The sequence below is a fragment of the Micromys minutus genome (assembly GCF_963924665.1).
Source record: "Micromys minutus genome assembly, chromosome: 18".
NCBI lineage: Eukaryota > Metazoa > Chordata > Mammalia > Rodentia > Muridae > Micromys > Micromys minutus.
The window spans coordinates 5,257,988-5,284,815 of record NC_137953.1 but is presented as its reverse complement, the minus strand read 5'-3'; the positions used below and the strand labels follow the sequence as shown (position 1 = coordinate 5,284,815).

Sequence of the window (26,828 nt, the reverse complement as noted above, 5' to 3'; positions counted from 1 at the left end):
CCTGCTGAGCGCATGCGCTTCGGACATTGCTGTCTGTACTCAAATCCCAGCGTCACCTGTAAACGCTGACTTTGGGCAGCTGGGCCCTGACCCTCTGGGGGTCTTACGGGAGAGCCAGCTGCCTTCTCTGCAGGTCAGCTTAAGTAACTAACAGGATACTTGTCCATTTTAAGACCAAGTGTCTGTTCAGTGCCACTCGAAAACTCCATGAGTTTGACTCCCCTGATACTGTATCCTTACGATGACACTCATACGGAAGTACAGAGAGGCGGCAACCTTTACCTAAAGTCACACAGCAGCTCATCGGAGGTGGAGCCAACGTTCATATAAACATTTGGATTTCAGAACACACATTCTCCTTGCTGCAAAGTTAAGGGGGTTAGTCTGTATGAAACTCAGTGTTGAGTGAATGTGATTTGATCAGTGGGCGCCTAAGGAGGTGTCTTCTCTTAAACCTGTACTACACTTAGGATCCAAGGCTGTCCTATCAGCAGCCCAGGTTTGCCTTCTCCTTCTTGCTTGGCTTGCAGCTACCGAAGGGTCAGACCCCAGCCCCTAGTCACGCTGACCTTACTGCTGAATGGAGCCTAAGTGTGTGCCCAGTCCAGGCTGGGACAGCGCTCAGCCTTCGGGAGGATAGTAGAGGGAAATGCAGTTTACACTCCTACCTGGAAGAGAGACAGGTTCAGACATGAAGAAGGGACTTGGGGGAAGGGTGTGAATACATGTACCCCCTCCTATATGGGGGTCCATGCCTTCTCTGTGTTTCCAAAGACATTTATATATTAAAGGTAAACGTGGTTGAGGGATTTTAATGCTTCTCATGATGGAGTATTGGAGAACCAGGTTTGGAACCACTGCTGACCTCATCACTGGATACTAGATTACATCTGGTCACGTCACCAGCTTAGATCCTGTTTCCCCCAAAGCAGTGTTCTTGGCTTTGAAAGCCACATCCTCTCCTTGCTGGTTTAAGGGGCCTCACTCTGATGGGCCGTGCTTGACACCTCTGTCCAGATCCCTGCACGGCTGTGTACGCCGCCTTCACACTCGGCTGTCACACACGGAGTCTGTTCATTGCAGCAGGCTGCTCCCTAAACTTGAGTGGGATGAGCTCCCTTGTGTGGGGTGGGGACTCTGTCTTGTTAGGGGTTCGGGAAGCACTCTGGAGAAGGCTGATTCATTGAGTGTATCAGAACGAGCGTTTCCTGTGTATTAGTCCATACGAGAACTTGGAGGTCCCTGCAGAACAGTTCCCCCTTCCCACTCCAACTTTTCTGTCATTTGGGTCCTAGGTCACCAGCTGCTGATGCCAGAAGCAGATTTCCCTGGGTTATTAAAGACAGGATGAGAAGCCAGAGCCAAGGTCTGGGCATCTCTTCTGTCTGAGGTTTGGATAATCTGACCCAGAAAACAACCCGCTCAGAGTGGTGGGGTGGGGTGTGGGTCTCAGGACCAATTAGGGCCTCAGATGCCACACCCTGCTGTCTCTCTCCATGCATGATTCCTGCTAGTCTCTGTGAAATGTACTGTGCTGTTAGACACGGTGCACATCCTGTTTGGCTTCGGAAGATGTGTTTTGGTTCATTATTATGACCTCTGCCTCATTCTTCAGGTGTTAGCTAGAGCTCGGAATGTGGGTGCAGTGTATAGCTCAGGGCTGAGTGCTAGAGACACACAGACAAAGGAGACATGTGTGCTGGGCCCGGGTGTGTGTATGTGTGTGTGTGTGTCTGTGTGTATACCCATATGTGTATACCCATGTGTGGTGTGAATGTGTGTGTGTATCCATGTGTGATGTGTGTGTACCCATGTGTGATGTGTGTGCATGTGTGTCTGTGTGTGTATCCATGTGTGATGTGTGTGTCTGTACCCATGTGTGATGTGTGTGCATGTGTGTGTGTGTGTGTGTGTGTGTGTGTGTGTGTAGTGGGGCTGAGTAATCAAAAAAACATAAGTATCAGGAAACTCATGTACAAAGCAGAAGATGAAGAAAGGGCTCGGCAGATCTTTAGAGGTTTGATGGGAATGGAGACCCAGAGATAGGCCCGGGGAGGTGTGGCTTGTCTGCGGCCCAGCTGTCTGTTCCTGCACTGCTAGAAACAATGGGCTGGACATTCCCAGTGTAGGTGTGCAGACTGCTTTGAATGGTGATTCTGCCCTCTATCTCTGCTGGCCTTGTTTCCTCCTGGGGCCAGGGGACCAGAGCCTAGGGAGTGGAAGAGGGATACTGTCTCCTGTAAGCAAAGAAACCGTAGTCAATAGAAAGCTGAGCTCGGTAGCTGTGCCTGGCTGTATTGTTTGCCTTTCAAAGCCCTGGCTGAAAAGCAATGTGGATGGCCCCTCTGGAGCCCTGGCTTTGGGACTGTTCCCTTTATAGCATCTAGAAGTCTATGCTGATGGCTAAGTAATTGGTAAGTTTCTCAGAGTTAGGGAGAGAGAGAGGCAGGGGCAGAGAGAAAGAGGGAAAGAAATCGAGACAGCGATTCATGGGGAGTGAAGGGTGAACTAGAAAACTTGGATATTTGGGCCTCTTCTCATCCAGCAGGTCAGTGGCTATCAGGGCTGACACAATTCTCTGAACCCAAAACTTTTGTGTGCAGTTATTGATTGGTTAATTGATGGGGCAGCCTCTGCAAGTCACCCCTAAAGTTGACTCTGCCATTCAACACCCCCCACAGACACCCCTAGGGTGCATGCAGGCACTTTTGGGGAGACACATGAACACAGGCTCCAGCACTGGAGCCCCCCACGCCCCACCTCCAGGGTGTCCTTGGCAGAATGGAGAGATAAGACAGCAGCATAGCATGGGCAGGGGAGGACGAGGGGAGAAAGGTAGTTGGAAGTCCACAAACGGAATGTCCCCTGGCATCTTGTGATGGGAAAAGGGAAAGGCTGAGGCACTGTCACCAGCCAGAGCAGGAGTTTGTCCCCATAGAGAGACTTTATACAGTTCTGAGACGTGTCACACTACCTGGCTAGAAACCTGGGATGGAGGACCCGGGGCCGCACCTTGACCAGTAGTGCTTAGATTTGAATGGAAATTTCACATCCGGGCCCAGGGTAGGGACTGTCACTAGTACGCTTTGTTTCTGTTCCTAATACCAGATTTGATCTCTTTCATCTGGTTTTTACTAGTGTCTGTTTAACTGGCTTTGTGGTTCTTTAGAGCCACCAGGGCCCAGGCTCTGATGCTTAACCACTGCGGTAACAGGAACAGAGGAAAACCCTTTATCAAGAGCTCAGAGCATGGAGGCAGGTGAGGGTGTCCTCTCCTGAAGACCATCTTACCAACCCTGGAGAAAGGGTTCCAGGACGGAGCTCCTGGTTATTGCAGGAGTCCCTGCGGTGGGTGTTAGACCTGGGGACGAAGCTTTGTTTAGATAGATTTGTCACATTGAGCCTTACATGGAGTTTACTCTCTGAGGTAGGTGTGTGTGTGTGTGTGTGTGTGTGTGTGTGTATGTGTGTGTGTGTGTGTTACGGGGGGGGGGGGGAAGGGAGGGAGGGGAGAGAGAGGGAGAACACATTCATAGCTAAATGACAGACCCGGTATCAGATGTCAGTCACACACTCAGCCATCCAACCCTGTCCTGACCATCTCAGAACAGCATCTGATCCCTACAAGATAAAAAAAAAAAAGAGAAGGGATGTAGCTCAGTTGCTAGAGTACTGCTGGCTAGTTTGCCCAAAGCCCTGGGTTCAATTCCCGGCACTGCATTAACATGGTGGAACATGCTGTAATCCCAGCACTTGGGAGGAGGAGGCAGGAGGACCAGAAGTCAAGGTCATTGTCAGCTACATAGTAGGTTTGTATGTTCAAGGCCAGCAGAGGGGGGTATGGGGGAGCAGTCACTTCCTCCTGCTTTTTCTCCACTCAGACCTCCCCCCTGCTTTGGAGCATGCTCCTTTACTTTCTTCCTTCTCCTCCTGCCCCCACTTTGATTCCAGAGGCAGCCTGCCCTTTGTCCTCTGCTGTGAGAGGAGGCGGAAGTACTAGTCAGCAGAGGGGCCACCATAAACTTCAGAGGAAAATGGCTTTTCCCAGAACACCCAAACTGAGTGCAACCTCTCCTCTGTGCCTGTGCTGATCTGTCACTCAGAAGGGAAGTAGCCCAAGGGAGCATCCTTCAGGGGATTTTGTTCCTGTTGGGGGAGGGAGGGAGAGTCACAAGGGTTGGCTAAGGCTGGGTTTCCTGGCCTCCATCCAAACACAGCCAGCTGTTTTGCTTGCTCATCTTGTTAGGACAAGACAGACCACAGCAGGCGTCAAGGAAGGGGCTGGTGGCACCCTGTCTGAAGACAACGTGCATTACTTTCTCAGGGTTTGTCCAGTCGCCTTTTAGCCGAGCAGCAACAGCCCCCTGTGTTGTCATCCCGAGGTGCATTAGGGAACGAATAGGGATGTAACATCTACAGGCACGGACCTGAGTCTGAGGGGCACCTGCTGACGTGCCCAGGTTCTTATACCCCACTGCAAAGAACCGGACCAGGGACGCATGGTGAGAAATAGAAATGAACAGTTAACAAAGGGGCTCACTCCCAAGACTGGCAGTGGGCTAGTGAGCTCTTCTCCAACGCACTGGCCCTGAGCAGACGGACCCTTTCCTGAGAACTGGCTTGTGTATCTCATTTTTCTCTTGCGTTTGTTCAGCGAAGGCCGGACAGGGAAAGGCATCTTCTTTCTCTACCAAGGATGACTTTTCTGTGCTAATTTTGATGCAGCTTTCTCTGGTCTCCTGCTTGGCTACGCTAAGGGGCTCCACACTGTATTGCCAACGGTCTACGGAAAGGACTGGGTCCTTTCATGAGGAATGGTTAGCAAGGGCACTCTCAGGGTCGCACTCTGGGAATCTCATGCGGATTCTAAAGGCAACACCTTGGACATTGTTCCAGGAAGGACACTCGTGAAAGTGAGGCATCCTCTGGGCTCACGTAGATGACTTAGTAGCCATGTTTCTGCTTACCTCTGCCTGTCACCGTTTGCTGATGCCTCTCATACCAAGCAGCTTCGTTCCAGGCCTTGGAGACATAGATAAGCAATGTGCTCTGTTCAGAGACCCAGTGTAGAGGCAGATGGAGTTGGAGGGAGAAATCACAACACTGCCCATCCTCTGTACTGAAATAAATTCTCTGGAAGCGAGGAAGTACCCTTGACATTTCCCAGATGCCAAAGCCAACTATGAACATGAATTCTTACATATTCCAAGGACTCAACAAGTAAATGTCTTCCTAGTTTGTTTCCTGTGGCTGTAACTGAATACCCCAGACTGGAAATTTTATTAATTTTTTAAGGGGTCTTTTTAGTACACAGCTCAGAAAGCCTAGCTTAGCACCCATGATCTCTGCAGGATCGCGTGTTTGTAGAGGGCATCCTTTGGCTTGGACACAGCAAGCAGCTTAGTTCAGCTCTTGACCCTTCCTCTCCTGTAGGCAGGCCTAGGATAGGTCCCAATCTTAATCTGAGACTTTATCTTTTCCTAATTGAACATTTGCATGTGAATTGGGGATTAGCTTTTTGGAGTTCTAGGTAACACCCTGGAGCCATTGCTGTTTGAGATGTTCTTAAATGTAGGCAATGGCAATGTACTGTGAGTTCCCAGAGGAGGAACACTTCAGCTGAGTCTGGATGGCCGGCAGAGAGGTCCAGGGGGAGTTCGGAGGGGAGACTGAGACTGGATATGTAGGTAGAGGGGCTGATGAGGGAGGTGTGGTTGGGGAGAAAGGAGGTGAATCTGCAGAAGAGCAAAGTCACTCCATCAGGAAGGGTCTCACTGTGGTGTCTGAACTTGGCTTCAAAGGCACTGGAGAGCTACTGCAGGGTTCCACAGAGCAGAGAGCAAATCCAGGCACCACTGTAATGACAGAACTTCCTGGCTGTGGAGAGGACACTAGAAAAGAGCTAGGCAGATGTCAGATGAGCAGCCAGAATGTCACTGTAGCACGGGGTGTGTCTGAGGCCAGATGTTTGCTTTGCTGTGTCCAGCACCTCCGTGTTACTTGGGCTGGGTGGTGAGTAAACTAATTCCTCACTCCTGGATTACAGTGTCAGGATTCTGTATGATGTGATATAACCCCTGATCATGTTACAGGCATAGCAGGCATGTGATTACTTTTTAATATGTTACTATCATCTGGGCAAGAACTAGTAAGTTTCTGAGACACTGGTAACAGGGGTGGAGAATCCAGGTCCAAGAAACACTTGGAACTGAAGTCTGCATTTTCTGGCAACTTGACTGGATGAAGGAGCGCAGAAGGGCAGGGGCCCATGATGACTGGGGCATTTTGGCCTGGGCACCCAGGAGAAGGATAGGCGAGCCATTCATTGGCAGAGGGGGAGGAGGAGGCGGGGCGGGGGAAGGGGAGGGTGTTACATGGCAGGTGAGGGCAGTGAGCTCAGTTTCAGACTGGCCAACTTGGAAACCTCCAGGACAGGTGGGGAGAGGTGTCTGTGGGCTGATGGCTTCATGAGTTTGGCATTCAGGAGGCCTTAAAGCAGATTCACGAGCCAGCTTCTAGGAGGCAGTGAAGTCATGATGTGCCTCATTGGATGGGGGACTTAGGGAGTGTGGGAAGGGGGTTACGAGTGGGGCTTACTTCCCAATATTTATTTATTGTTTCTTCTGAGACAGACTCTTATGCAGCCCAGGCTGGCCTCAGACTTTCCATATAATTGAGGGTGACCTTGAACTCAGGATCTTCCTGTCACTGGGGTTGCAGGTGCATATTTCCAAGGCCTGGTTTCTGTGGCTCATGATTCGTAAGCACTCCACCCACTGGGCCACATCACTGGGTCCAGATGGTGCTTCTGAAGTATGCTTTACATTTTAAACCCTTGCATTGATCCTAATTAGGAGCAAAGAAACTGTCAGGAAGGAAGGGGATTGGTGAAGAGTCTGAACTCCAGAGTACAAGCAGCACCAAGGATTCCGATAAATGTACCTGATTTTATAGCTGGGTAAACTGAGGCACAGGGACGATAGCTTTTCGCCCAGCTGCACCAGTCTGCCCTGAGAGCAGGGGTGCTGCGAGGCCCCACAGAGCTCCAGGCAAGGGGAAGAGAAGACTGCGAGGGGACATGCCGAGAGCAGGACAGGGGGACAGGAATGCAGACAGAAGCCTTTTCTGGAGGGAGGATCGGCAGCCCGGGATCAGGTCAAGTCCGGGTAGGGCAAAGGGCCTTTGCCTGGGGGGATGAGGAGACCACTGAGTGATGAGCTGTGAGAGGTGGAGAAACCTGAACGTGTAGGAGGTGAGGATGTGCTCACCTATGCTGCCTGGGCCGTTATTGACAGAGCTTGTGGGGAGGTCGGCAAAGAGGAGGAAGGGGCAGAATGCAGGGAGGGAGGAGTTCTAGAAGGCTCGGAGAAGCCCCCAGCACGTAGGGGAGAATCCCTCTGGATGAAGTGAGCGTGGGAAAGCCAAGCCTTGCTCTCCCTCAGAGGGTTCCCACGGGAGAAGCGTGATGGGTGTGAGCAACAATTCTCCTGGAGTTCCCGCTGAACCGAAGCGTTAGAGTCCACCCGAGAGAGCTACACTGGCCACAGCCGATGTACCATCTCCCCTCACTTTCCTTTCCACGGACACCTCTGTCTGTCCTGTGTTCTGGGCAACGGCCACACACAGCAGAATCTCACTTAGGAAGTCCTGGAGGGGCCTGCTGCCCGAGACCTGAGTTTGATGTCCAGAATCTATGTGAAAATCATGTCACGGGGCTGTGTGCTTGGAATCCCAGCAATGGGGAGGTGGAGACAGGGGGATGGGTTCCTGGGACTCGCCAGCCAGGCAGCCTAGCATACTTGGTGAATTCCAGCCAGAGAGAGACCCTGTCTCAAGACGAACACACGAAAGGTAAATTTTTTAAAAAGGTGGATAGCACTCAAGGTGAGATTGACCTCTGGTCTCCACACGCAGACTTGCACACACTTGTGCACTGGTTCACACACACAAACACATACACACACACAAGCCCCTGGTGGGCGTTTCAAACACTCCACGGTTCATAGGTGGAGCACAGAAACTTTCTTTCACAATACCCAGTCATGAGTCACCACTCCTAGATTCCAGACAGAGAAAGCAGACCCCTCCTCCCTTCAGCTCCGGGGCTTTACCTTCAGAAGCGTCTTGAAGGTACCTTAACAAGCTGGGGTGCCTCCTGCTCTGTGGTGTCAGCTGGCACACAACCTCGAGGAGGAAGGAGGGGACTCCAGAGGCCCCCACCCCTGGGAGAATTGTGGGGCTAGAGTTACCAGCTGCTGCCTGGGCATAAGAGTTCTGGTTCTGGGCACAGGGGAGGGTGGCTGGGATGAAGGCAGTGTGTGTGGGGGGGGGAACAATGTTGCTCTTTTCTTGTTGGGACAGAAAGGTGTGTGGCTTTCAGTGCACTTCGTCTGGTGACTCTGGCTTTGTTGCCAGGCACAAGGAACACAGGCCCAACAGGCCTTCTGAGGCGATTTCTTTATCTTGGGGCAAAGATGGGTGTCTGAGCTTTGGGGACTTAGAATTCTTTCACTCAGACAGGGACCAGGAAAGGTTAAGCCTTGACTCAAGTCAGCAATGCTACTTTGCCTTGCCCGGCCTCCTGGCTAATATCCCCGAGGCACAGTGCTCTAATTGAGATCTGGCTTGTAAATATTCTGTGGTTGAAATGGCATTTTTGCTCTTGGAAGTCCTTCAGTGAAATGTACACACCTTCACAGAGGGCCTCTGACAGGCTTTCCCAGAGAGGTGCTGCCCTGAATCCAAAAGGCCGCAGGAAAGAGCCTTGGGTGTGTCAGTGAGTGAATGTGTGTGTGTGTGTGTGTGTGAGAGCTCATGGGTACTCTCATCTGCATGTGCACAGCTATGTATTCGTGTATGTGTCCCTTTGTATCTGTAATTTTCTGTGCAGGTGTGTGTCTCTGTGTCTCTGTGTATGTATGTATGTATGTATGTATGTATGTATTGGGTATCTGTATATGTGTCTTTGTGTCTCCACACCTACAGCAATAACTCAGCTGCATTAATTTGCTTCACTTTCTTCCTCTGGATGTCCAGGGACACAACGCTGGCACAAAGGTCCTATTTCAAACTTGGAGGTTTCCTGGGTCTCTAGAAAGGAACTCCAGGAATCAAGGAGGAGGAATGGGGATGTGGGTGTAGTGCTAAGGGTCTTTGGCTGAGTGGTGGTTACACAAACAAGACACTGAAGCAGTAGAGGGAGGAGCCATGGGTGCCTTTCCCCACCCTCCTTTGGTAGATCGTGAGGAGCAGGAATTTTCCCCCAGGAGGGTGTGCCTGTGGCTCAGCACAGGTGTGGACTTCGGGAAGACACATAACCCTTTATGTGGCTGGCATCCAATCTTGTGGGTCTGAACGTTCTGTCAAGGGAGAAGACTGGGCGTGTGGAGGGAACTGTGTGTTATACAGTAATTAAGTTTGTCTTCTATTCTTTATCATTGAGAACACTGGAGTGTCATGGTTCACACAGACGCTTGGAAGGGAGGTCTGGGTTGACATTTACAGCTTCAGCATTCTCACCGCCAAATGCATCCCTGTGCAGTTTGGGGAAGATTGTGACAATGGGTTATTGGGAGTGACAGGACTTTAGACAAGATGTCTTGTAGAATCAGCCTACACTGAGGAAAAAGGTCTTGATCCAAGTATGGTGGCCCACAGCTTTATTCCAGTACCCAGGAGGCAGAGGCAGAGAGACAGAGGCAGGTGGATCTCTGTGAGTTTGAGGTCAGCTGGTCTACATAATGAATTCCAGGCCAGCTACGGCTACCTGATATTTTTGTCCTAAAGAAAACAAACAACTCCAACTAACCAACCAACCAAAAGGTCTCAAATTGTGGGAGAGGAACTGTTTCAGTTAGAGATACTATTACTGTGATGAAACTTCATGACCCAAGCAATCTGGGGAGGAAAGGGGTGATTTGGCTCATAGTCCCACATCACTGTTCATCATTGAAGGAAGTCAGGACAGGAACTCACACAGGGCAGGAGCTTGGAGGAGTGCTGCTTACTGGCTTGCTCCCCATGGCTTGCTCAGCCTCATTTCTTATAGAATCCAGGACCACCAGCCCAGGGATGGTACAATCCACAAAGGACTGGGCCCTCCCTGATCAATCACTAAGAAAATACCCCCAGTGTAGGGGAATGCTAAGGCACTGAGGTGGAGAGGGTGGTTGGGAGAGGGAGCACCTTCATGGAAGCAAGTGGAGGGGGAGGGGGATGGGAGTGGGGAGGGAAGGGATAACATTCAAAATGTAAATACAGAGAATATTCAATTAAAAAATAAAAAGAAAAGAAAGAAAATACCCTATAGGCTCGCCTACAGCCTGGTCTCATGGAGGCATTTTCTCAACTGAGGCTCCCTCTCTCCAGTAATTTTAGCTTGAGTCAAGCTGATGGAAACAAAGTAGCACAGGAATATAGGAAAAACTGGTTTTAATCTTGGCGCTAATACCATGTAACAATTGTTGGTTCCTAGAATTTTAAGAACTCAACTAACCTGAAAGAGCTCAGATATTCCAGGTTAGCCTCCAACATAACTTATATAGCTGAGGGTGGCCTTGAACCTCTGAACAGTTTATGCTTTGCTTTGGCAGCAAATCATTTTACATGCTCATTACTATCCCCCCCACCCCCCAGTCCCCAAGGGACTTCTATTTCTCTTTAGCTCTCTCCTAAAACCCTCACACAGCGACATATGTGTACTTTGGCACCTGGAGCCCAAGGCAATTCACTTGTCCACTTTGCCTTTGACTCTTGCTCGGCCACAGGAGGGCACTGAGCAGAGGCTCCCGTGTGGCTGGGCTGGTATTGCTATGACTTTTTTAAATTAAAATTTTATTTCATCTTATGCATATGGATGCTCTGCCTACATGTATGTCTGTGTGCCCACACGTGTGCAGTTGCCCTAAGAAGCTACAGATAGTTCCGAACCACCATGTGGCTGCTGGGATTCGAACTCAGGACCTGTGGAAGAGCAGCCAGTGCTCTTAACCACTGAGCCATCCCTCCAGCCCCTCGCACAGAGTTTTAAACTTGACTAACCAATGGATTAGAAAGCACTGGAGCAACCAATCCTGCTTAGAAATATGGAGCCCTTACGTAGCTGCCTGTGGCCGCATGACACGTAGTTACGTGCATTTCCTCCTTTTGTTTTCCTTGATTTTTTTTTTTTTTTTTAATGAAATGGTTATACTGTATAGCTGAGGCTGGCACTGGTTTGTGACTCAGAATGTCTTCCTGTTCACCATTTTTAGACCTCACCCGTCAGAGTGCCCGGGGCTGCAGATATGAGCCCCGTGTCACACACAATTGTGTGGCTATGAGAGAATGCACTCCGCAGGAGTCGCAGAGCCTGCCTGGTGCTTTAATTGAACGCAACAGTCCACAGCTGCTTGTGTGTACAGCCTTACAGCAAGAAAAGACTTGTACGGATTTGAATTGTTAAGTGATCTTTTTGCAACTCCAGATTTCTTCATCTGTGACACATGCACACATGTGCCAGCGTGGTCGTCATTTTGGCAGGAGACCCCCTCATTCTGGAGTAGGCACCAGGAGTCAGCTGGGCTTGTAGACTCACAGGGCCTGCGGTTGTTGTTCACACTGGGCACAGACCACTGCTTACGGGTCTTCAAAACAATCTCGAAAATTGTCATTGTTATTTTGATGAGTCAGCATGTTTGTCTGTGCACTCCTGGCAGAGACAGGAGACATGGTTGGACCCCTGGCACTAGATTTCCAGATGGTTGTGAAATCTTTCTGGGAATCGAACCCAGGTCCCTTAGAAGAGCATTCAATGCTTTTATTAAAAAAAAATGTGCTTTTTCGAGTTTTAAATTTTATTTTATTTTTCTATATGAGTGTTTTGCTGGCATGTATGTTTGGGCACCAGGCATGCACAAGCCTGGTGTCCGAGGTCAGAGAGGGCATTGGATTCCCTGAATCCGGAACTATGGCCAACCCTGAACCACCACACAAGTGGGAATTGCATCTGGGTCCTCCGTGAAAAGAGCAAGTACTATTTACTAATGAACCCCATCTCTCTAGCCTAGAGCCTTTTAAAGGAGTGTATTTTGCTTTTAAGTGTATGTTCCTTCGTAGGTATGTGCATATGAGTGTGGGTGTCTGTAGAGACCAGAGGTGTCAGGTCCTCCGGAGCTAGGGCTGTGGGCAGTGGTGAGCTGCCTGCTGTGGGTGCTGGGAACCGAACTCAGGTCCTCTGGAGGGACAGGGCACACTCTTAACCACTGAGCCATCCTCTCTGCAGCCTCTCTGTTCACAGTTTTAAAATCTTTTTTTTAGTATGATGTGAATCAAACATCTGGAGAGCCCTTGATACAGGTAGGCTGAGTTCTGTTGTGTTGGGGAGAACGGTGTGAGACCGCGGAAGACCTGGCTGGAATGTCGGGCAGGCTGGCCAGGAAGGACCGGTGTGCTGTATGAAGGGCGTGTCTAACTCCGGCTCTGGCCTGCTCAGCCTCTCAGCCGCTTGTTTTGTGCAGCTTGGAGTGGAATGTGGCTCTGTGTGGCTGCCAGAACATGCATGTGGAATATGATTTCTCCCCATCCAAGCCCAGCCTAGGACTTAGCTCTAGATTCCTCTAGAACCCCCTGCCTATCTTCCCTGCGCTGCCACGATCTTTGTGGTTCGTTTTTTTTTTTTTTTTTTTTAAGTTTCTGTTTGGATTTCTATGCATGCTCTGGTTTCCTTATAAGATATATATTTTGATTTTATTCTTTGACAATTTCACGCATGTATATATTTTGATCATATACACAGTCCCTTGCCTTCCTGTCCCCAGGGATCCCCATCTCCTTCCCAAAAGTTTCTTCCTCCTACCTTGTCTTTTGTTTCTTGAAATTCTGAGTTTAGTTAGGGCAGCTTGCAGGAGTATGGGCGGGGCCTTATTTCCTGAAGTTACAGGAGTTACCAGTGACTCCCCTCCCCCCCCAAGAGAAAGGATACAAAGGATCTGGCAGCCATTAACTGCCAACAGCATATTGGGCCAGAGTGGGGATGGCTTGGGGGTGGTTCACAAGCCCCTCCCCATCCACATTAGGTTCTGTTTTCAGCCTAGATGATTTTACAAGTCACCTTTGAACCTGTGAGGTCAGTGGGGCAAAGAGTGTCAATCAGGAGAGCTGTCCTTCCCCCCTGCTGTTCCTTGTCACCTGCAGAAGCCTCCCATCTCTCCTGCTCAGGAGGCCTTTGGTAGAAGGGGAAGGTTTTGCGGATGAAGGCTGGAGAGAAATCAGACAGTAGCTAGAGGAGCACATGTTTTAACAGGTGTCCGGCAATAAGGTGCCAAGGGTCTGATAGCACGTCCTTCCGACATAGTTTGCAGTACTAGAAAGGTTGGGTGGGTTTTGCTTTGGAGTTTTCTGGAACAAGGCTTTCCATGCCCAGTGTGGTGTGGAGTTTGTAGCTGTCTTCAATTCCATACGTTTACAGCCAGTCTATGTGTGAGTGTGAGTATGTGTGTGTATGTGTGTGTGTGTGTGTGTGTGTGTGTGTATTTGGTGTATATGTGTGTCTGTGAATGTGCCTGTGTGTGTATGTGTCTGTGTATGTGTATATATATGTATGTGTGCATGGTGTGTGCATGTGTGGTGCGTGTGTGTGTGTGTTTGTGTGTCTGTATGTGTGAATGTGCATGTATGTGTATGTGTGTGTGAGTCTGTGGTGTGTGTGTGTGTGTCTGTGTGTGCATGGTGTGGGTGTAAGCGATATGTGTATGTGTGTTGTGTGTGTCTGTGTGTCTCTGTATGTGTGAATGTGAATGTCTGTGTATGTGTGTGTTTGAGTCTGTGGTGTGTGTGTGTGTGTGTGTAGAACAGAACAGAAAGTGTTAAGTGATCTCCTCAGTCACTCTTGTCTTATTTTAGAGACAGAGCCTCTTACTGAATCTAGAGTTTACTGGTTTCAGCGAGGCTGACTGGCCATCGAGCCTCAGGATCTTTCTGTTTCTGACTCTTCCATGCTGGGATTACAGGTGCACACTGCCAGGCCAACTTTAAAAAGGCTTATTTATGTTATGTGTATTAGCATTGCCTGTATTAATGTGTGTGCACCATGTGCATGCACTACCCACAGAAGCCAGAAGAGGGTGTCATGTCGTTTGGAACTGGATCTCCTCAGGAATTCCCAGAGTCTTGATTTCTTTTTCATGTTTAACACAGTGTGGATTCTCTGCCTGGTTCTTCTCGCCCACTTTGTTGTCAAGGATTTTGTGATTTGAGGTGGAGGGTTGCAGTGCAGTAGGCACAGACATTAGGATCTCAAGCCTTGCCAAGAACACTCTTTTTTTCCTTTTCTTCCAAATTAGCAAGCTATGGCCACAACTCTTTAACCTTCTTGGCTCTTTCTTCAAAGTGTTTGACTGAGTGTACCATCTTGCCTGGTTTACATGGTGCTGGGGACTGAACTCGGGGAGGTATTCGTGCATGCCAGGCAACCACTCTACAAACTGAGTTAACCCCAGCAGGTCATTCAGGATGTCAACATCTTGGTGCCTTTTCCAACATGTGACTGTCTTTGAAAGTTCTCACTCCTTTTCCGCTGCTGTGCCTCACATAGGTCCTATTAGGACACAAACCCCTGCCCTCAGTGTGGCTGCAGGCACCTTATGTCCACAGACAGAGCCTGAAGGAGGTGGAAATATCTTTAGGAGTCATGTGGCTTCCCACCTATTCCTCAGACAGCATGTCGCTTCTTGTAGAAGTTATGTCTGGTTCTTCCCCATCCCTCCCAGCTCCATGCTCCCAAAAATAAGACTGAGACTTAAAATATATGTACAAATACCTTGGCCATATAGTTAGGCCCTCCTCTGACTAGCTCACAACTTAAAATAACCCGTTTATTCCAATCTACATTCTGCCACACACACGGCTGGTTACCCATGCTCAGGCACCATTTGTCCAAGTTGGGCGAATCTCTAGCGCCTTGTTCTATCCCAGAATCCTTTCTGCCTCCCGGATATCCCACCTCCTCTTTCCTTCCTAAGCCTTAAGCCATCAGATTTCTTATTGATAGGTGCTTCATCCACACAGACAAAAGGTATTCTCTCTACCACTCGTGGTCTTCAGTTTGTTTTGGCAGAAGGGCAGGGTCTCAAGTAGCCCATGTTGGCCTTTAGCTTGCTACGACCCCCATCATGATTGTTTTAAAGTCCCACACAGTTAGCCCCATTCTTCTGTCTGTAAGGCTTAGAGTCCAATGCCGATCATTCTTGAGAATGGGCCTTAGTTCTCCCCTTAACATTCTTAGCCTTTCAAGGTCAGAGGTCGCCCTGCTACTCTGTATCTTACATTTACTTGGGACCAGGGATGAAAGCGTCTTGCACCCGGCCTCAGTGGTTCGGAACATTCCGTTAGACACTGCACTGTGGTGGTAGGGTCCTGTGACTAGATGTCTGATCTCCACACTTGGATGGAGGTCCACGGATCGCTGGTTCTGGTGTCTCCTCGATTCTTTCTGCTGATGGATGCCTCTTGTGTGAGACAGCTCCGTGTGAGCCGCCTGTGCGTTGTGCTTTGGGGACTGCGGAAATCAGAGAGCGTCTGGGAGCATCCAGCGCCTCCACTCAGGGTTATGTCAGATGTCTTCAGTTACTTTCTCTCCAATCTGGAGACTTCGAATAATTAAAACCATCCCCAGCCACACACTAAATAAAATGTACACATGCTGCTTGAATTACTGTGCAGTCTTATCCCAGGGTGGCTTTCTCAGAGATTAATATTTCTTTGAAACGAGTCCTCTGAGTAGGCTGAAGCCAGATACTGTGGAAAACTCAACATTTGCTTCATACAATAAAACTTCAGGACAGGGCCGATTTCTGAATCTCTCTCTCTCTCTCTCTCTCTCTCTCTCTCTCTCTCTCTCTCTCTCTCTCTCTCTCTTTTTAATGGGATGCTCACTTCGAAAAAATAAATCACTCTTAGCAGAGCCCATGTGGTACGATTCCCTGACTGTGTTTCTGTCTCTTCAGAAATAAAACCTGAGATAATGTGGCTCTAGAAGCTGTCTTCATCATTGTGTCATCATTGGCACGTGACAATGACAGTCATTGCTTATTGAACAGTGCTGGGGTCTGCATGTGATGTTTTTGGTTCCCTGGAGGCTAAAGTGTCAGAGGATTGATTGGTCTGCCGTGTGGGTATGTGGGGGGCGATGGAACCTTCAGGATCGGGGACCTTGTGCGAGGTCTTTAGGTCATTGCTGGTGACTATTAATGGCTTTTCTTGTTTCCTCTAAACGCCTGACAGGAACAGCTTATAGAAGGAGAGTCTATGTGGCTTCTCACTCGCAGGGTGTGACTCTTCACGGAAGGACAGCATGGTGGATTCCGGGGCTCAGCCCACTTTCTCCTCTATTCAGTCTGGACTCCAACCCATCCTTACGCTAAGGGTGGGCCTTCCCTCCTCAGGCGAACTTCTGAGAGCATTCTCAGAAATATACCCAGAGGTGTTTCCTATGCGATTCCAAATCCAGTTGAGTTGGTGAAGATTCATCATTACAAGGTGTTAGTGTGGAAGACATTATGTAGCTTTCAGGGGACCCGTGTAGCCCCAGGAGGCTCTTCGGCTTTCTGACTGGCCATGTGGCCTCGCTAACTTGTGTGTTCCTCCACTGTAGCGCCATCCTTCATGAGGTGACTTAGCTAAGTAGGGTTGGTCTCATACCCTTTGGATTTTTATTCTCCAAAATTATAAGCATCAGGCTTGTGAATATGGTACATAACATTAATTGGATTTTCTTTCTCTTTAGGTTTAAAATTCTTTTTAAAAATTTATTCTTTAGTCTTTTTTTACAGTCCAGTCTTTATTCCCCTCCTGGTCCACCCTCCAACTGTTCCACATCTCATACCCCCCCCCCCCCCGCTCCCGTTTCCATGAGGATGTCCTTACCCCACCTACCCCACCAGACCTCTAAACTCCCCGGGGTCCTCCAGTCTCTTGAGGGTTACATGCTCTTCTCTGACTGAACTGAGACCCGGCAGTCCTCTGCTGTATGTGTGTTGGGGGCCTCATATCAGCTGGTGTGTGCTGCCTGGTTGGTGATCCAGTGTCTGAGAGAGCTCAGGGGTCCAGGTTAGTTGACACTACAGGTCTTCCTATGGTTACCCTCCTCCTCAGCTTCTTCCAGCCTTTTCCCTGACTCAACCACAGGGTCAGCAGCTGCTATTCATTCGTGGGGTGTAATTATCTGCTGTGACTCTTTCAGCTGCTTGTTGGGTCTTTCAGAGGGCAGTCATGATAGGTCTCCTTTTGTGAGCACTCCATAGCCTCAGTAATAGTGTCAGGCCTTGGAGCCTCCCCTTGAGCTGGATCTCAATTTGTGCCTGTCTCTGGACCTTTCTCCAATTTTGTCCCTGCAGTTCTTTCAGACAGGAACAATTTTGGGTCAGATGTCAACCCCATCCCTCACTTGATGTCCTGTCTTTCTGTTGGGGGTGAAGTCTACAAGTCTTCTCTCCCCACTTTAGGGCATTTCATCTGAGGTCCCTCCTTTTGAGTCCTGAGAGTCTCTCACTTCCCAGGTCTCTGGTACATTCTAGAGCCCCCCCCCCACCTTCTGCCTCCCAAGGTTGCCTGCTTCCATTCTTTCTGCTGGCCCTCAGGGCTTCAGTCCTGTTTCTCCCGCACACCCCCACACACCACCTAATGCTTGATCCTGTTCCCCTCTTCTCCACCCTGCCCCCTTTCCCATGCAGGTCTCTCCTTCCCTCCCCCAGTCCTATGATTGCTTTCTTCTCCCTCAAGTGGAATTGAGGCATCCTCACCTGGGCCCATTGGCTTGTTAACCTTGTTAATATCCTGGGTATTCTGAACTTTTTTGGCCAATACCCACTTTATTTTTTTTTAAAGGTTTATTTTATGTATATAAATAGCTGTCTTCAGACACACCAGAAGAGGTGTGTCTTATTACACATGGTTATGAGCCACCATGTGGTTGCTGGGAATTGAACTCAGGACCTTTAGAAGTGCAGCTGGTGCTCTTAACCGCTGAGCCATCTCTGTAGCCCCATAATATCCACTTATTGGTGAATATATACCATGCCTGTCCTTTTGGGTCTGAGGTACTTCACTCAGGATGATACTTTCTAGTTCCATCCATTTGCCTTTGAGATGGGTCTCACTAAGCTGGTTGAATTCACCCTATGGCCTAGGCAGGCCTTGAACTTCCCAAGCTCCTGCACTCAGCCTCTTGAGTAGCTGGGAATATGGGCCCACCTTGGAGTTCAGCTTCTTCCCAGGTAACAGCACTGCTTGGATCATCTCTGTCTGTCTGGGTGGGAGGTGGGAGGCTGTGCTTTACACTGGGGAGGATAGCTCTGAAGTTAGAGCACTGGAATGGACCCGCAGCCTCTGGTACTTTCCTACTGGTCATTGTGGAAGAACTTCCTCCACGCTTCCTACTTTTCCCACTTGAACAACCACACCCACATCGTGGACAGAGGCATTCAGCCAATTCAAGGGGAGGTCTCGGCAATGAGTGCTGAGAGTATAATTAGTAACTGATAACCCAGAGCACTTCCTCTAGAGGAGCTTTTATGGCTCTTCCCTATTGCTACCCACTGCTGGAATTAATTGCTCTTTCCCACTGCTCTGTAACACGCAAGTTACATTGCTTTTATGCCTCCTGGTCTGTTGTGTCTTAGGTAGTTAGACCGCAGAGCTCTCCCAACTGGCCATGTTCATTCATTTCTGCATAAACTTCATTCATTCATAGGAGGTCATCTATTTATTGGAGTAAGACAGGCAGGCTGTGTGTCATGGGACAGGAAGGTGGTCTGCCTTGAGGCTGAAAGGCATTTGGTTAAGATCAGAAACTTCAGTGAGCAGTTCCTGCTGGTGATCTTTGTCTAGTGAGGCACCAGGTTGTTAGGCCCCAGCCAGAGTGGCAGTGGGACTTCAGAGATTGGGGACCACCATTTGAGTGTGGCCTGAGCCACACCAGGTCAAGCTAGCTTCCATTCACTCAGAGAGCTTTTGCCGACAAAGATGCAGTTCTTGTCAGTCCCTCAGGAGCTACAGAAATAGCAGACAGTGTCAACTTTGCTTTAAAGCCTAGAAATCTACCCCCCCCCCACCCTTTTAATTCCAGCCATGCATGAGATTTGTTTTGAAATGGTCATGTACTAGGCACTGTGCTGAACACCAACACCACTATTGGGAAACGATGGGGCATGGGACCCTGACAGCCAGTCTCCTTCTGGAACAGGTTTTGGCTACTCAGACTTGAGGGTGTCCCCAGTGCTGACAGGCTCAGGATAATTGCAAGATGTGGTGGTCATAAATGTGACTTTTATAGGCCAAGAACTGAGGGAAGAGAGCAACGGGAAGTGTAAATGTCTGTGAATGTGAGATGGCTTTCGTTGATCAGTAAGTCTGACTCCAGAGTCACCTGAGATGCACAGATTAGGTTCCCCTCTGCGTATCCCTGTGTGGGACCATCTTGATCAGATTAAATAAGGCAGGAGTATGTGGCACCATTCCTGTGGGCTGGAGTCCTAGAACTGAGTAAAAAGAAAGTGAGCTAAGCTAAGTGTTTGTTGATGTGTGCATCGGTGACTGCATGTTGGTGATTGGCTGCCCCAGGTTCCTGCTGCTGTGAGCTCCCACCGTGATGGCTGGCACTCACAAACTGTGAGCCAGAACAAACCCTTTCTTTAAGTTGATTACAACCTTAAGGTGTCAGGGATTTTTCTTGTTTTTGTTTTGTTTTTATCACAGCAACAGGAGGAAAAGCGACTAAGGTATAAAGGAAGGAGTTCGTGCCAAGGGCCAGTAAGAGAGGTGGAGCAGCGGCAGGCTCAGTTAAGTGTGGAAGCTATTAAGTAAGTTCATCGTAGATACAGGAAATAGACAAAAGATGGATAGAGAGAATGCATGATTGGAAAAAAGAGGAAAACGTAAGAGAATGACATATGACATACAAACACACACATGTCTACACATTTGCATACACATATGCACATGTATGGGAATGAAAAGGTAAGAAAGGAGAGAGTGGGAGAAAGAAGTGCTCACTCATTTTATATGGAAAGATGAAGGTGCGTTTTTGTTGTTGTTGTTGTTGTTGTTTTTTAAGAAGGGAAATAAATGAAGCCTGAATCATTGCAGGAGTGTGACCCACAAGAAGAAGAGAGTGATGGATAGAAAGTACCGAAGTCAGGACAAGCAGGAAGATTGGCACGGGCCCAGGGATGAGGATGGAGGGTTAGTTAGGGGCAGGGGTGTGTGTGTAGGATCTCAAGTGTGTGTGTGTGTGTGTGTGTGTGTGTGTGTAGGGGATTGTCTCTGCTTTCTCAGGGAAGTCGGGAGCATGATAGAAATGGTAAATGGTTTGTTTTCATCCATGCTGAGTGTTGGGCAGGACCAGGCAGGTGGGGGTCGGAGTGGTTAAGAGTTAGGCCCAGAGTGAGAGAGGGGGATGTCAAGGTCCTGCTGCGTGGGGAGCCTAGGATGTGCTAAGCCTAGGATGGTGTGCCAGGTGAACATAAGGAAGAATGGGGGTGGGATCAGGGCTCCCAGAGGGGTTCTGACTCCATCGTGTGGAAGCAGGGTCTCATGGGAGAGTGTGATTCCTGGGGTAAGCACTCATTCAGAAGACACAGAGTGCCGGTTCCACTTGGTTATGGCAAACTCTGGGAACAAACAGAGGGATTAAGACACTTTCTGGCCCAAGAGTGGCTCACAGCACAGAGCTGAAGATGGGACTGATGGGGTCCAGAAGTGTCACTGGGACTGACCTGCTGCTGGAGGGTCAGTAGCCAGCGGGCAGTGTGATTGTGGGGCACCAAGAGTGCTCAGGGAGAAAGTTTGGATCTATGTCTGCTTGAGGGACCATGAACACCTCTACAGCCAAGGTGTGGGAACTGTACCCTAGCTCCAAGTGACAACTGTGTGTGTTGGTCACCGATCGTAATACATGACGCGCACAGTTCCTGGGTGGAATTACTATTTTGGCTCACAGGTTCACAGGGCTTAATCCACGATGTTCAGTTGATCTCTTACACCTGAGGATTCTACCGTTGACCGCCAGTGCAGGTGACTCCATGCCTTTGGGTAGATCATCATGGTGGTGGAAGAGTGTGCCAGAGGCTAGTGACAGGAGTCAAATAAAGTACCATAGGGAAGGCCAGGGCTCCAAGGATGTGACCTCTGTAACCTGCTACCTCCAATTAGGCCCCGCCTTCTGCAGTTCTTCTGTCCCCAGAATCTAGTTATCTGAATCTATCAGGATCAATCTATGTAGTAGTCAGAGCTCTCCATGGGAACAGAATGAATGGGGTGGATGTATATGTGTAGGTGTATATGTGTGCATGGGTTTATTAAGTCTGTTTGTGTAACAGAGCTGTGCCTGAGAAATGGGAACCTGGTGTTCACTTGGTTCTTGAGCTTGCTGTCCCAGCAGTGGGAGTAGCCCTTTTTTTGTGATGGGGAGACCAAAAAAACAGCTGGCTGCCCCATTCACAAGGCTGGGTGTCTCAGCAGCCCCAGTCTGTCACCAAAAAAACCTGAAAGGGTCCCAGGCCATCAGCTGGTGGTCCTCAGACTATGATGGAAACACAGGTCCTGGTATTAGAGGCAGTGATAATGGGGTGAATCAACTCAGCAGCGAGAGGGAGCCCAAGCAGGCCAAAGGGAGATACCTTCCTTCTGCTGTCGCCTCAGTCAGCACCAGGAGGTGCTCCCCACAATAGACTGGGTCTTCCCAAGTCACCTGAGGCTCCCTACCCAGGTGATTCTTGAGTTGACATTCAGACCAACTACAATACTCCATTCACGAAGAAGGGACTCTCATTATCAAACCATTTCCCACTGCTTTGTATGAGCCTCTGGGATCTCTTATATTCAAACCACAATGGTCAGCCCATGAGTGTTTTCAGGAGTGTGGATCAGTGAGCCTCGGAAACCTGCGTTTGCATGTACAGGAGCCAGGAAAGACTTACAGCTCTGTGGACAGATGGGAACTGTTGCACACAGCTGGCAGGGATGTGAACCCGTCCAGCCACCAGGGAAATCAGTGTGGAGCTTGCTCAAAAACTAGACAGATCTTCATATTATCCATACCATTTTCGATGGTTTATATGGAAGTCCCCATAGTACAGAGGGACCTGTACATCAGTGTTCCTTATGGTAACATTCACATGGTTAAAATTACAGGTCCATCCTAGAAGTCCAGTAACAGAGGACTAGATCAGAGATCTGTGGTACACACACACACACACACACACACACACACAGACTTCTTCAGCCACAGAACGAAGTTTTATCGTGTGAAGAAAAATATCACATATGTTTTATGTTTTCTCTCATTTATAGTGTCTAGATTTTACACATATATGTAAATAATGTATGTGTGTATGACATGCAAGTAGAAATAAAACTGTCTACTGGGCAAGATGGGGGAGATAGTTGGGAGGGGGAAGGGTGAGAAAGCAGAGAGAGCCTCAGTTTACCTTCTGCTATTCTGGCAAAATGTTAGCCCAGCCAACCTGCAGGAGGAAAGGGCTGACTTGATTTACACTTTAGCTCAGGGTCCACCACTGAGGGAAGCCAGCGGTAGGAGCTCAGAGACAGAGGCAGAGGTCATGGAGGAACAGTACTTCCTGGCTTGCTCGGCCTGCGTTCTTACATAACCCAGGTGCATCTGCACACTGCCTACAGTGGGCTGCACCCTCCTCTCATCCATCTTTAATGAAGAGATGCCCCTCAGACTTGCCACAGTCCATTTGAACAAGGCGAGCCCTTCTCAGGTTTCCTCATCCTAGGGGGCTCTGGTTTATGAGTTTGAAGTAAATAAATAAAATAAAAAACACCAACCAGCATGGAGGTTAGGGGAATGGGGATGGGGATGCTCACTATACACTATGCAAGCACGAAAGTTTTTAAAATTCAGAAAACAAAATGGGATGGTGGCAGAAAGAGTCAAGATCTAAGGTGGCTGCATCCCCGAGAGCCTGGAGTTCAGGAGGAGGAATGAAGACCCAGAGTTAGAGGCTAGTCTTAGCTACAGAGAGACTGCACATCAAAACCAGAACAAAACAGACAAACAAAAAAGAACTAAAGATCTTAAGCTTTAAGTTTTTTCTCCTCCTCCTCCCCCTCCTCCTTCTTTTGGAGACATAGTTTTTCTCTGTGTAGCCCTGACTGTCCTGGAGTTTGCTGACAACCAGGCTGGCTGGCCTCGAACTCACAGAGATCCACCTGCCTCTGCCTGCTCCTGAGTGCTGGGACTTAGAGGCATGTGCCACCATTCCCAACTCTCTACCCCCCCCCCCACACACACATGAATGTTTGTAGAAGAGGGAGTTACAGGCAGTTGTGATCCACCATGTAGGTGCTGAAAATCAAACCTCTATCCTTTTGCAAGAGCAGCCCGTGTTCCTACCCATGTACTGGCTGCCTCTTTCTCACTTCCCTGTAGAGAGGCATGGATGTTGGAGGGTGCCAAAGCATCCTTACTGAGGAGAAGCCTTGACACAAATATCTGTAGACACAAACATGCCCGAGGCCATGCACACACGAAGCAGGATGCTTAGCCACCGCTCCTGTGTTTTCTTTCCACACACTCATAAATGAAGTTTCTGACAAAATGCCTCTGTCCTAGGCTGAAGAGAGTGGCTTCCTGAGCAGCAGGAACAGGCTGTGGAAACAGACAGGACAGAATTCGCTGGCCTTTAATGTCCACACAGAACTGTGTGGGATTTTTTTATTCCATGGTGCATCTGGGCATTGCTGTGTGGGACCTGAATTCCCTTCCTTCCTGTTCCAGGGAAGCGGCTTGCGAGTTTCACTGATGTGGGGCCAGGCAGACTGGTCCCTCAATCCCTGGGTTGTGGGTTTTGGCTGAAGAGAAGGAAGAGGAAGCGGATGTCTCTGATCGTCTGTTCTTGCTTCCTTTCTGCTGTGAATAGAAGAGGCTGGATTCTCCAACTGGCTAGGCCAAATTCCCAATGAAATCCCGACCAGCAGGGACTGGAGAGATGGCTCTGCTGTTAAAGCACTGTCTGCCTCTGGCAGGGGACCCAGGCTTGTTTCTCAGTATGCATATGACTTACAACCATCCTTAACTGCGGTTCTAGGAATCTGACGCCCTCTTCTGGCCTGTGCAAGCATACGCATGAGGTGTACATAAATACCTGCAGACACTCATTCATGTAAAACAAAAATGTATGTCTTTAAAAAAAAAAACATCTTTATTCATGGGCTTTTTCTTTTGAAAGAATGTTACTCAATTCTTCAAGGATCTAGACATTCCTCCCCCCTAAAACACTTCTTTGATGGACTCACGATGGAACCAAATCTAAGGTACAAGGTGATCTTTCCAGATGCGAGCGTGCATGCCTCTCTCTCTCTCTCTCTCTCTCTCTCTCTCTCTCTCTCTCTCTCTCTCTCTCTCTCTGTGTGTGTGTGTGTGTGTGTGTGTCCCTCTCTTCTTTTCGGCATCTGAAAAGTCATCTGGGGACAAGCAGGTTTAGAACTCTGACTGGCTGCAACCATCTCATCAAGGATGACCGCCGGTTCTTACCAGGCACTTGTCTGGTTCTGGGAAGGCCACCTTTCCCCAGGTAGCTATCAACCCCCAAGAATTACCTGCATGGGGATAACCTCACTCCCAGCTTACCTCCCAGGGAAGGCACACGGCTTCTGAGTATGAGGTGCAGTGGGAACATTTCATTCCTGAGAGTGCACTCTGTACGTGGATGGGCCCAGGGCTGTGGAGAATATACGTGTGTAACTGGGAATGAGGTTACCTGTAACGCTAATGAACGCAGCATGCCATGTGGCCAATTAACCATTCAGTCTGGGTTCTCACGAGACAGGGCATGCCGTGGTCTTCATCAGGACACTGGGACGGGTATAGAAGGAGATGGTTTCTTTCCATTCCTTTGCTGTTTGTCCATGATTATGTGAAGAAGCTGTGGGCCAGTCTACAAAAGAAAAATGCTATAGAGTTAAGAGTTGGGGCCTGGCAGGATAGCTCAGTGGGTAAGAGCGCTTGGTATACAAACATGAGAGACTGAGTTCAAATCCACAGAACACACTTTAAAAGGCTATAATCCCGGGGCTGTGGGTGCAGAGACAGAAAGGCTGCTTGCTAGCTCATAGCCTAGCTCCGCATTCACTGAGACTCTGACTCGAAGTTAAGGGGAGAGTGGCAGAGCAGGACGCCCTCTTCTGGTGTTCAGGCGTGCTCACAGTGCACTCAGCTGCACACCTGTGTGTGAACCAAGGGAATATTCCTATGGAGATTCCCAGTAGGATGAGCCGTTCTGAGCCAAGGGCTCTCCGCTTACAGATTATTAAGCCACTGTTTGCTTTGTGACATCTTCTTTTGGGGATTTTGCTGGTCGCTTCTGATCCCCAAGACACTGCATTGTCGAACCAGTATTTGGAGCAGTGCTCCTATGGGCCACCATTGGCAACTCCTCGCTGTCACCTTTCTGTCTGGGCCAGGCACACGGGATTCCTAAAACGAGGATGCCTCAGGCTGGACTCTGGAGTAGTGGTGCCTCATCACTCCAGAGCCCTGCGAACACTTTTGGACCAGATTGCTCTTTGTGGCTGAAGGCTGTCTTGTGTACTATGAGACATTCAGCAGCATCTCTGACCCCAAGCCTGGATGCGAGTGTCACCTTGTCTTGTAGCTATGGCAACGAGAAATGATGCTAAACGCTGTCAAATATGTGCTGAGAGGCAAGAACCAGCCTTCTTGGAGCTGAGAAGGGACAGAGAGCTTCCTGTAGGAACACGGCATAACCCTGTGCATAGGAGTATGGCTAAGTGTTTCTGTCCTGTACCGGTGTGTAGCTTCACAGGACCCTGGCCACACGAACTCACAAGAATTACATACTTCTCAGACTCCACAGAAACTGAGATTTGCATTCATTGTGTCCGGGGTGGGGCCTGAGATTATGCAGACCCAACGAGCTGCTAATTAATATTGCTGCTGCTGATGCTCGTATGATGCTCAGCGAGGATGTAGGATGGGTATCTGCCATACTGTGGTCCCTGGCACCAACCTGAGATCACTGTGGGGTTTTTAAAAGTTTTTTAAAATTTAAAATTGTATGTGTGGGGGTATTTGCATGTTAATACAGGTACCTGAAGAAGCTTTGGTTTCCTTGAAGCCAGAGTGGTTGTGAGTTGCCCAACTTGTGGGGTGCTCAGAAACAAACGCAAGTCCTCTGTAAGAGCAGCAGATGCAAATGGAGACCCCAGTCAGAGGCATGGAAGGAGGAAGGAGCCGGGCGCCCTCGGGGAGTTAAAATAACCTGATGTTGTTGGAGCATTCAGTGGGATCATGTGTGTGTCTGCAGGTGTGGGCTCAGGAGGAGTTTCCTTAGGAAGTAAGGGTTAGAGTCACAGAGCTTATTCTGTGGTGTGTGCTCAAACCTACACTGAAGAAAGATTCCCCTGCTGGTGAGCGGGTACTCACTTGAGTCATCAAAATGAGCATGCGGGAGGCTGTCATAACACTCCGAGGTGCGGCCGGCATCAGGGAGCATTGGTAAGGGCAGGCGGGAGGGGATGGATCTGAACTCAAGATTCTAGCAGCTTCCTTGTCTTCCTGCATCCTGGGGTCCTTGAACCCAGTGAGCCCAGAGCTGGTGGTGAGGAGCTGGCCAGGGGCATGGTTTCCCACTACTGACCTGCATTTCTTCAATGTCACCCCTCAGGAATGCCAATGGCTACTGAAGGACATGCCCTGCTGTGGCCCAGAGGCTGGGGTGGGGAAGAGACATTCCCTCACAGCTCTCACCCCCGCAGCCCTTTCAGAGGCCTTTTAGCTCTCCCTCTTCATTCTGATGCACCGAGTG

The 26,828-nt window shown here is 49.2% G+C and overlaps 1 protein-coding gene across 1 annotated transcript in view; it reads left to right on the top strand.

The window, feature by feature from the left end:
- The window catches only part of EVA1A (eva-1 homolog A, regulator of programmed cell death), a 44,947-nt gene that overhangs the window by 2,328 nt on the left and 15,791 nt on the right, over positions 1–26,828 (top strand). The window lies entirely within an intron of this gene.